Raw genomic sequence first — 10,671 nt, 5'->3', positions numbered from 1 at the left:
AAGGAAAAGAGAGAGGGAGGAGAGAACTGAACCTCGAACAGGGAGGAGGGAGGAGAGAGGAGAGAGAGAGAACACGTCACACTAGAGAGAGAAAAGAGAGAGGGAGGGATCGGAGGGAGAGATTCTGTTTAATAGAGGAGGGGGGCACTGTTTAATAGAGAGGGGGAAGGGGGCGCGTGTTTAATAGAGAGGGGGAAGGGGGCACTGTTTAATATAGAGGGGGAAGGGGGCACTGTTTAATAGAGAGGGGGGGAGGGGGGCACTGTTTAATAGAGAGGGGGAAGGGGGCACTGTTTAATAGAGAGGGGGAGGGGGCACTGTTTAATAGAGAGGGGGGAGGGGGCACTGTTTAATAGAGAGGGGGAAGGGGGCGCTGTTTAATAGAGAAGGGGAAAGGGGGCACTGTTTAATAGAGAGGGGGAAGGGGGCACTGTTTAATAGAGAGGGGGAGGGGGCACTGTTTAAATAGAGAGGGGGGAAGGGGGCACTGTTTAATAGAGAGGGGGGAAGGGGGCGCTGTTTAATAGAGAAGGGGAAAGGGGCACTGTTTAATATAGAGGGGGAAGGGGGCACTGTTTAATATAGAGGGGGGAAGGGGGCGCTGTTTAATATAGAGGGGGAAGGGGCACTGTTTTAATAGAGAGGGGGAAGGATACTGTTTAGTATTTAAAAAAAATTCTTTGTCTGTATATCTGAGTCGGTTTTGCCGTGTGTGTGATTTGGCAACACAATTTTTTTTTATTGTCATGCCAGTAAAGCCAATTTGAATTTGAATTTGAGAGACGGGCGTTTGTGTCGCACCGGCCGACAAGGAGTGGCGCAGATTATTAGTGAAACCGGCGCCATTTCGGCTCCCCAGCGGGCTCCCAGTTTGCGTTCTGAACGGCGGTGCCAGATCCAAAACTGGCGGACACTGGTTCTCAGTTTCTTAGACTGGTTTGGCTCACCCGCGGTGCCACGGCCGCCCCGCCTCCGTTGCTATGGGGACGGAGAGGGGCGTGTACTCGGCGTTGGACCCCCGCCCCCCTCCACACGCTGTATTTCTCAATAGGAAACGATTTCTGCGGTTTACAAATTCTTTGATTACGTAACTCTGTTTGCGGTAACAGATTCAATTTACAGAAACAATGAAACGGTCTGTCTTTACTTTCACTCGTTAAACAGGTTGGCCAGACAAAGAGATATGATACAAATACAACTAAACAGGGTTTATAAGGTTCGAAACATTTGCTGGATTTGTAAATCAGTTTTTGTTTTAAAGCACGTATTCCCCAATATGTATCTGATGCACAGAATTGTATAAAGCGCTTTACAATGCTTCCCTATGCTTTACCAGACCTCTCTGAGTTTTACAATGCTTCCCTATGCTTTACCAGACCTCTCTGTGCTTTACAATGCTTCCCTATGCTTTACCAGACCTCTCTGTGCTTTACAATGCTTCCCTATGCTTTACCAGACCTCTCTGTGCTTTACAATGCTTCCCTATGCTTTACCAGACCTCTCTGTGCTTTACAAGGCTTCCCTATGCTTTACCAGACCTCTCTGTGCTTTACAATGCTTCCCTATGCTTTACCAGACCTCTCTGTGCTTTACAATGCTTCCCTATGCTTTACCAGACCTCTCTGTGCTTTACAATGCTTCCCCTATGCTTTACTAGACCTCTCTGTGTTTTTACAAATGCTTGCCTGTGCTTTACCAGACCTCTCTGCGCTTTACAATGCTTCCCTATGCTTTAACCAGACCTCTCTGTACGATCACTTTGCTGTGCTTTTAAGTTGGTATTGGGGGGAACACACGGCAGAAATAACAACATAAGGCGTTCAAAAACTAAAACAGAAATAAATTCAACCACGGGACTGTTGTGGAGACGGTTTGTTTGATGTTGAAAGAAAGTGCTGAGTCGCTGTGACTTGAATCTGGAATCCACCGGCGTTCCGTAATTTCTAACGCTTCCTCCTCGACCCCCCCCCCCCCCCCCCCCCCTTTCCCCCCTCCCTTCTGGTAAATGGACAGACGCAACACGAGAGTGACGCTAACGCCCAGGTGACGATTATTCTCTCCCGACTTCCTCATAGACTACAATTAGGACAAAGGTTTGCCAACTGCTCCCGTAATTCCGGGACCCTTACATTATTTATTTATTGATTTATTTATTGATTTATTTATTTTAAACTCGGCCCATCTTTGCTCGTTTGGTTGTTAGTAGCTTATTGATCCCAGAATCTCATCAAGCAGCTTCTTGAAGGATCCCAGGGTGTCAGCTTCAACAACATTACTGGGGAGTTGGTTCCAGACCCTCACAATTCTCTGTGTAAAAAATGCCCCTTTATCTAATCTCCGCTTGTGACCCCTGGTCCTTGTTTCTTTTTTCAGGTTGAATTAATATACTATACGTTTAATTGCTCTGAGTCGAAATCGCTCTCAAACGTAATTGATTACTGTATTTTTTTAATTTCTCTTAGTTGAATTAGGTTATATTTACAACTGATTTTACTGGACTTTGTAACTGCGTTAATCTGTAATGTGATGACTTGTAATGTGATATTGTGTAATGCGATATTGTGTAATGTGATTTTAAGAACATCAGAAAGTTTCCAAACGAGAGGAGGCTCCATTCAGCCCATCTTGCTTGTTTGGTTGTTAGTGTAATGTGATATAGTGTAATGTGATATTGTGATATAGTGTAATGTGATATGTTGTAATAACCGTCTGCTGAGAACAGCACCTGTAGAACACCTCTGTTTGTATCCTGGGACACTATCACCCTTCATTCAAATGTGCTTTATTTTGCTCTTATCTGCCCCTATTTTACTGCATTTAATCCTGTACTTCAGAATACTGTAATCTGCCAAGTGTTTAACCTGTAGTACTTTGTATTTAATCACATCCTGATGTAACTATCACTATTTAATCATATCCTGATGTAACTATCACTATTATCTGCTGTATTATTGAATTGTGGTATGTCAAACTTGTACTTTGCTTGAACAAAAGTTATTGTATTTCTTGCTCTTATTGTATTACTTGTATTGTAAACACTTGAAATGTATTTGCTTACGATTGTAAGTCGCCCTGGATAAGGGCGTCTGCTAAGAAATAAATAATAATAATAATAATAATAACGGAATTAATTAATTAATTAATTGCGGCTGCGATTCTGTCCGGGGAGCATCGTGACGACGTGGATTAAAACCGCTGGAAATGTGACATGATAAACATGAATCCATCAAAACAGTGTGATTCCGTCTCTAGAGAGAATTCCGCTCTCTCTCTCTCTCTCTCTCTCTCTCTCTCTCTCTCTCTCTCTCTCTCAATTCAATTCAATTCAATTCAAATTGGCTTTATTGGCATGACAATAAAAATAATTGTGTTGCCAAAGCACATACATGGCATAACCAACTCAAATATACAGACAAAGAATTTTTCTTAATACTAACAGTATCCCTCCTCCCTCTATATTAATACAGTAAACAGGATCCCTCCCTTCCCCTCTATATCAAACAGTACCCCCTTCCCCCCTCTATATTAAACAGAATCCCCCTCCCTCCCTCTATTAAACAGAATCCCCCCTCCCTCAATTAAACAATACCCCCTCCCTCCCTCCCTCTCTCTATATTAAACAGAATCCCTCCCTCCCTCCCTCTCTCTTTTCCCTCTCTAGTGTGACGTGTTCACGGTCTGTCCCTCAGGCTATGACAGGTCTCCACGTATTGACCAGCCAGTCTGGCTGTGTGTTTGTCTTCCCCCAGCAGGATTGACAGCTTCTGGGTATCACACATTTTGGGGAATTCTGGGACTAAATCACAGAATTTGGGGAAGAAACTGTCCCTTATGTTTTTATAATTTTCACAGTGTGTCAGGAAGTGAATCTCTGTCTCGACCTCTCCTGTCTCACAGTGACCACAGTGCCTGTTCTCCCTGGCCAGCCAGGTTTGCCTCTGAAACGTGAAGCTTCGGTCTTCAAGGGTGATTGAATTTGATTGGACGACTAGGATGATTGCCGGCAATACATATGACAGCCGCTAGATGGTACTGCAATCACACTGCAATCACATTCGTGTTTCATTCATTGTAAATGTTATTCTGAATGCGTCGTGTGTGTTTCAGCAAACAGATCTGTTATGTGAAAAAAAAAAAATCTTGACATGCGCAGTTACATACAAGGTTCTAGTAGGAATATTATTATGAATACAGTCCGTGCGGCGGGAAAATGACAAGAAACTACAAAGAAAACCTTTTTATTTCTTTTTTTTCTGGGTCTCTCGCTTATCAAAACTGTGAAATGAACAGCCACGTAACTGCGTTAAAATAGCAAATTATTTACTAAATCAAAATATGCGTACAGGTCGAGCTTCTTCAGCAAAAGCAGCAACAATACATGTACCTTAGTATTTATTATTATTATTATTATTATTATTATTATTATTATTATTATTATTATTATTATTATTATTATTATTATTATTATTATTATTATTATTATTATTATTATTATTATTATTATTATTATTATTATTATTATTATTGAGGAGGCTGTGTGGTCCAGTGGTTAAAGAAAAGGGCTTGTAACCAGGAGGTCCCCGGTTCAAATCCCACCTCAGCCACTGACTCATTGTGTGACCCTGAGCAAGTCACTTCACCTCCTTGTGCTCCGTCTTTCGGGTGAGACGTAGTTGTAAGTGACTCTGCAGCTGATGCATAGTTCACACACCCGAGTCTCTGTAAGTCGCCTTGGATAAAGGTGTCTGCTAAATAAACAAATAATAATAATTATTATTATTATTTAATGAGTCATTTTAATCCTCCTGTTCTGTCAGCTGAGATTTGAAATGTCCCTCGTATTACTTTCCCCGCCACTTTTTAATAAGAATTCCAGCAACGAATCCGATTCCCAGAGCAAGTGCCATCTGAAAAAAACACAAAACACGCTTTTATAAGAGAAGGAATTAAAGTCTTGCATCGAGAACAGCAACGTACGCCTTCTGCAAGAGCTAGATACAGTTATTTATAAAAAGAACCATAAGTTCAACCCGCTAAACTTACATTTCCATCGCATTGACACGACGATACATTCATAAAACAGCTCCAAAATAATAATAATTACAATTTTTAAAAGAATCGTAGAAATTATACAAATGCATCTCTTTATAGATAATTTAAGCAAGACTAGCACTGTGATATTTATCGAGGGTGTGACGTGTTCAAAAAAAAATCACTCAAACTAAACTAAACTCAAACTCACTCTGTTTTGCTAACAGGTTGTCAATATCCTCCAGGCTGATATGAGAGGCTCTCTGGGGATAGTTTCAGTTTCATCTGTGAAGAGATTTCTTTTAAAAAAGCGCGAATCGGCGCTTGCGCGGATCAGCACACGCGTGTCGTGGGAATATAAAAGCGTCCGCTCTTCACCACGGCGTGTTCAGGAGACGCTGCCGCTCTCACACCGTCCCGCAGCAGACACGCCACGATGACGTGTAACACGGTAAGTCCGCTCTTGAGTTGGTTTGGGGTCCGTTTGGAGTTTTTTTCTTTAGATCAGAATGATATTCCTGATGAAAATGAGTAAACTCCAGCAAGAGTTGAGAATTGGGACAAAGATACTGTTGTCTCTAACTGGACACCTCATTGGTATATTGCAATGCTGTCTGTATATGTGATTCATAAACATTATAACAGGTATTCATGTGTTGTGCATATATATATATATAATTTTTAATTTCTTAGCAGACTTACAATCGTAAACTAAAAATACATTTCAAGAATCACAGTACAAGTCTTAATACAATTAAGAGCAAGATAGAAAATACTGTGACTTCAGTTCTAGAAAGTGTATATATATATATATATATATATATATATATATATCCTAATGTCTGCATTCCGATACAAAGCTATATTAGCAATGTTTTGTGTGTGTGTGTGTGTGTGTGTGTGTGTGTAGCCTCGCCCTGGTGACCTGATCGAGTTTGACCGTGTCGGCTTCTACCATTGGGGGATCCACGTTGGTGATGGTTATATCGTCCACCTGTCACCTGCCGGTATGAACACCACGTGATTTGTTTTTTGTATCATTATTATTATTATTATTATTATTATTATTATTATTATTATTATTTGTTTATTTAGCAGACGTCTTTATCCAAGGCGACTCACAGAGACTAGGGTGTGTGAACTATGCATCAGCTGCAGAGTCACTTACAACTACGTCTCACCCGAAAGACTGAGCACAAGGAGGTGAAGTGACTTGCTCAGGGTCACACAATGAGTCAGTGGCTGAGGTGGGATTTGAACCGGGGACCTCCTGGTTACAAGCCCTTTTCTTTAACCACTGGACCACACAGCCTCCTATAATGTTATGCGCTGTTGTTCATTTCATAAGCCCTGTGGAAAATGAATGGATCTGTCCAATGTCAGATGTTTGTAAAAGCAATCATCATTAAAGTGGATGTGTGTGCGTGCGTGCGTGCGTGCGTTCGTGCGTGCGTGCAAGTCACTTCACCTCCTTGTGCTCCTTCCTTCGGATGAGACGTAAAACAAACGAGCTCCTATTGGAAGTGACCTGCAGCAGCAGAAGCAGCAGCAGCAGTTGATGAAGCAGAGTTCTCCCCCCCCCCCCCCCCCCCCCAGTCTCTGTGAGTCGCTTTGGATAAAAGCGTCTGATAACTGAAGGATTAATTAAATACCTGAAAGCAATGGTCATGATGCAGGCTAAGACAACGCACTCAAACGTCTTTTTGCTCAGATCTTGTGTTTTACTCTTAGATGATAAGCGTGCCGCAGTGATCCCGGTTGACGTCAAAATTAAAAAGCAGAAGATTGACGTCGTGGCTGCCGGGCAGCCGTGGCGCGTGAACAACCTGCACGACGCAACCCGGAAGCACCGCAGCCCCCAGAAAATTGTTCAGCTGGCGAGGCGGAGGTGGGAAAAACGCACCGTTACGATTTAGCGGAACACAACTGCGAGCATTTCGTGACGGAGCTGCGGTACGGCGTTGCAGTGGGGAGACAGGTTCGTTTCGTTTTTGTTTCTCGCGGATCTCGGGGTTTGACAGGGTTAATTCATACTCTGCCACCTGCAGCCTATGAATTATTTACTTAAGTGTTAAATAAAACATCTAAATTATTGTTCATATATATATGGGCAGCAGTGTGGAGTAGTGGTCAGGGCTCTGGACTCTTGACCGGAGGGTCGTGGGTTCAATCCCAGGTGGGGGGGACACTGCTGCTGTACCCTTGAGCAAGGTACTTTACCTAGATTGCTCCAGTAAAAACCCAACTGTATAAATGGGGAATTGTATGTAAAAATAATGTGATATCTTGTAACAATAGTAAGTCGCCCTGGATAAGGGCGTCAGCTAAGAAATAAATAATAATAATATATTTAATTATCTCAATCCTAAAATTCTACATGAGGCAAAATTTTTGTCCACAGCTCAGTGACGTGCAAGGGGGGGGGGGGGGGTCGGGGGTTATGATTGGTCAGGTTTAAGCCCCTGCCTTCCTGCCCTTATGCCCCAAAAATGCCTTTTTTCATGTCATGCCCTGCTTGAAAAGTGCCTCTTATTTTATAGACGAGTACCTGTCCTTTAATATCCCCTGCACGTCACTGATAAATACGTCATCGCTGCCCCGTTCACACAGAGTGTGCGTCACATTAAACAGCTACGTCATCTTTCTGCAGGGCACTATAGGGGTGATCCTGGGATCCGTTGTGGCGGCGGCGGTTGCTTTCAGTGTTGGAGCAACGTTGGGAGGAGCAATTCCGATTGGACTTTGTGTAGGATTTTGTTTAAAGAAACTGCTTAATAAAACTCAATTTTAACGGCAGTTTATATGTAACAATTCAAAAATAAAAAAATAAAACTGTTGTAAAAGTTAACTGAACATCATGGTTGAATTAAAAAACACAAAGGAATTTACTCAAGCTGTGTCCTGTCTTGTGTTCTTCCCCTCTGTACTGGTAGAAAACGCCACGGACATTAAAAATACATTGAGATAGAAATGCAAAATATATATATATATTTAACTTAAAGCTTATATTTTTTCCCCAGATTTATAAATGTTGTGATTTGAGATTTATAATTTTTTTTAAAAATGTGTCCGATATAATTTTTTTATCTAGTTCCAAGATTTAACATTTAACCGACCAGCGAAATCTGGAGTTTGTATGCAAATGAGCCCACTTTGTGCTTTCACGCGGTTTGATTGGCTCTTGTAATGCTGATATTTGCATATATTAGCACTACAAGAGCCAATCAAATCGCGTGAAAGCACAAAGAGAGCTCATTTGCATACAAACTCCAACTGGCCAGTTAAAAATTTAGCTCAATGTTAAATCTGGTTAAGAGATTTAAGATGTAGTTCAATATTTAGCTCAATGTAAGAAATATTGCAACAAGTATTGAAAACTAGACCAAACTAATTCAGTGGCAAAATACAACCTCACATTAAACACGCTGCCTCTCTAGATGTGCAGAGCGCTCAGCGTCGCTCAATACACGAAATCTCCTACAGCTTTTCATTTTAAAAACACGTTTTCATTTCATCACATGTAAATCCTGTTCAGAAACATCAAGCGATCGCGTCCAGCGGTCTTTGAAAAAAAAAATGCATCTGTTTCGGTGTGGAGTCCCGGGTTTAAAAGGCATGTCGTATGCAGACAGTCTCAAAGAATTGAATCTATTCAGTCTTGAAAAAAGAAGACTACGCGGTGATCTGATTCAAGCATTCAAAATCCTAAAAGGTATGGACAACCCAGGGGACCTGAAAAAAGAAACAAGGACCAGGGGTCACAAATGGAGATAAAGGGGCATTCAGAACAGAAAATAGGAGGCGCATTTTTACACAGAGAATTGTGAGGGTCTGGAACCAACTCCCCAGTAATGTTGTTGAAGCTGACACCCTGGGATCCTTCAAGAAGCTGCTTGATGAGATTCTGGGATCAATAAGCTACTAACAACCAAACCAGCAAAGATGGGCTGAATGGAGCCTCCTCTCGTTTGGAAACTTTATGTTCTTAATTATATACAGAAAGCTGCCATACGCGATACCTGGACGTATATGCCAACACACTGGCGATTTCTCTGCTCTGCAGAAAATGGCATTTTCTTTAATGAAGCAACCAAGAAAACACAAGGAAACATTGACGATTTTGCGTGCTGTAAACTGTATCGTATTTGACTACACAGCAGCGTACAGGCAGGTTTGTTATTTACTGTGTATTTTCTGTTATTTACGGTTTATTTTTGCCTATTGTGGAGCTACCAGACCGTTAGTGAAAAAAAAAAAAACCGTCAGAGCACCCTTCTGTAGGCCTATATGACCTTTTTCAACTTCATACGCTGTTCCTTGTTGGTTTGAACTGTTGCCTTTTTTATTTATTTTTTATTCAGGAAAAGTATTCTGAAATGTATTTAGCACATCCCCCAACAGTTCCATTTCTTTCTGTCAGATTCATTCAGGCGTTCATAATAACTTCAAACTTCAAACTGAGAATTCCATCTGTTACAAAAGCGTGAAGCGCTAATTATAAAGGAATGTATACAGAGGTCTGTGTGTGTGTGTGTGTGTGTGTGTGTGTGTGTGTGTGTGTCTGTGTGAACATTGTGTGTGTGTCAGTGTGTGTGTGTCTCACAGTGTGTTTCAGTGTGTGTGTGTCTCAGTGTGTGAATCAGTGTGTGTCAGTGTGTGTGTGTGTGTGTCTCAGTGTGTGTGTGTGTGTCTCAGTGTGTGAATCAGTGTGTGTCAGTGTGTGTGTGTGTGTGTCAGTGTGTGTGTGTGTGAGTGTGTGTCTGTGTGAACATTGTGTGTGTGTCAGTGTGTGTGTGTCTCACAGTGTGTTTCAGTGTGTGTGTGTGTCTCAGTGTGTGAATCAGTGTGTGTCAGTGTGTGTGTGTGTGTGTCTCAGTGTGTGAATCAGTGTGTGTGTGTGTGTGTCAGTGTGTGTGTGTGTGTGTCAGTGTGTGTGTGTGTGTGTGTGTCTCAGTGTGTGTGTGTGTGTGTGTGTGTGTGTCTCAGTGTGTGTGTGTGTGTGTGTGTGTGTGTTTGTTCAGGGGTCGGCCCGCAGGTGTATGCTTGCCCAGGAGTGATGGGTTAATCCGGACCTCCATGATTTTCAAGTCTTTCCTGTAAATGCACCAATTATCTTTTAGAGATATGCTGTGTTGAAAAGAGCTCGACAGGATGTAAAAACCTGAACGAGATTGCATTAAAAAAAAAAAAACAGCAGAGAAGAGATCAAGTTACACACGCGAGGAGACCCGATAGAGCGCCGTCATTAACCCGTTCCGGACCAGAACCGGCTTTTATTCGATCACCAAAAGGTTCTAAAGGTGTAATGAATACAAAATTATACATATAATAGAAATCACTGAGAATAACACTGTCGGAAAAAACAAACAAACAGCGAACCGACTTTTAATTTCCCATTCCGTGGAATGAGTTACAAACCCGCCCGGGACACGGGTTCCGAATCGGATTCATCTTTTTAAACTCTCCACTGTCGCTCTTACTCACCTCATTCTTAGCCAATTCGTTTTCGGGTTTCATTTTGATGACATAATACCCCTTTAAGTTTGTTTTTAGCCGACCTAATGTCTTAATTAATCTCTAAATTCTAAATTATTATTATTATTTATTTATTAGCAGACTTTAAATCCTAAAAGGTATTGA

At 41.7% G+C, this 10,671-nt stretch overlaps 1 pseudogene; it reads left to right on the top strand.

The window, feature by feature from the left end:
* The first annotated feature begins 5,245 nt into the window (after positions 1 to 5,245).
* On the top strand, positions 5,246 to 7,919 carry LOC117398642 (phospholipase A and acyltransferase 2-like; annotated as a pseudogene).
* Positions 7,920 to 10,671: the final 2,752 nt, after the last annotated feature.

The sequence above is a fragment of the Acipenser ruthenus genome, unplaced genomic scaffold (assembly GCF_902713425.1).
Source record: "Acipenser ruthenus unplaced genomic scaffold, fAciRut3.2 maternal haplotype, whole genome shotgun sequence".
NCBI lineage: Eukaryota > Metazoa > Chordata > Actinopteri > Acipenseriformes > Acipenseridae > Acipenser > Acipenser ruthenus.
This window is presented reverse-complemented; position numbering and strand designations above follow the sequence as displayed.